Source organism: Etheostoma spectabile, chromosome 20 (assembly GCF_008692095.1).
Source record: "Etheostoma spectabile isolate EspeVRDwgs_2016 chromosome 20, UIUC_Espe_1.0, whole genome shotgun sequence".
In the NCBI taxonomy this organism is placed as follows: Eukaryota; Metazoa; Chordata; class Actinopteri; order Perciformes; family Percidae; genus Etheostoma; species Etheostoma spectabile.
The window spans coordinates 18,711,373-18,711,986 of NC_045752.1; the positions used below are offsets into that span (position 1 = coordinate 18,711,373).

Genomic DNA, 614 nt, shown 5'->3' on the forward strand with positions numbered 1-614 from the left:
TGTTGTGTGTATTTGCAGCGCGTTTGCTAAATGCTGCACATTTGCATGTGTTCTCTTAAATTGCAGGGCGTTTGCCCCTGTCGCCCATCGTATTCTAGTGAGTATTTCTGGCAGCAGGACGGTGTATGTGGGGTCGAGTCAGAATAAACTACAGTGTGTGTGTTCATTGTAATAAAGGAACATGTCGACCAGTGCAAAAGTGCGACTCATTGATGTGTTTTTAATAGTTTTGGGACAACAAAAGAGCTCTTTGGCACAGAGACAAAACAGATCTATCAGGCTTGGATACACCGTAGTAGGCTCAATTAATTCTCTGTGTTGTACGCCGTATGACATTAACTAAACCAGAGCTTTCCTTAAAAAAAAAAAAAAAGATTGTGGCGTAATACACATGTACACGTACAATACACACTTTTGTACCTTATCTTAGCCCAGTACACACACTCTCTCCCTGCACACACACCTCCCTGACCTCTCTCTGTCGCCCCGCTCAGCAGTCCAGTCACCATGTGAGCGATGTGTAGCAGTGCAGTGTGGAGGTGGCAAGAGGGTCACATCGGCCAGCTAATACTCCATGTTTGATTAATACCCCCTCTCTCTCTCTCTCTCTCTCT

General features: G+C 45.1%; 1 protein-coding gene across 3 annotated transcripts in view; it reads left to right on the top strand.

The window, feature by feature from the left end:
- Positions 1-614, top strand: part of trappc12 (trafficking protein particle complex subunit 12) — a 36,064-nt gene that overhangs the window by 30,724 nt on the left and 4,726 nt on the right. The gene's annotated exons all lie outside the window — the stretch shown is intronic.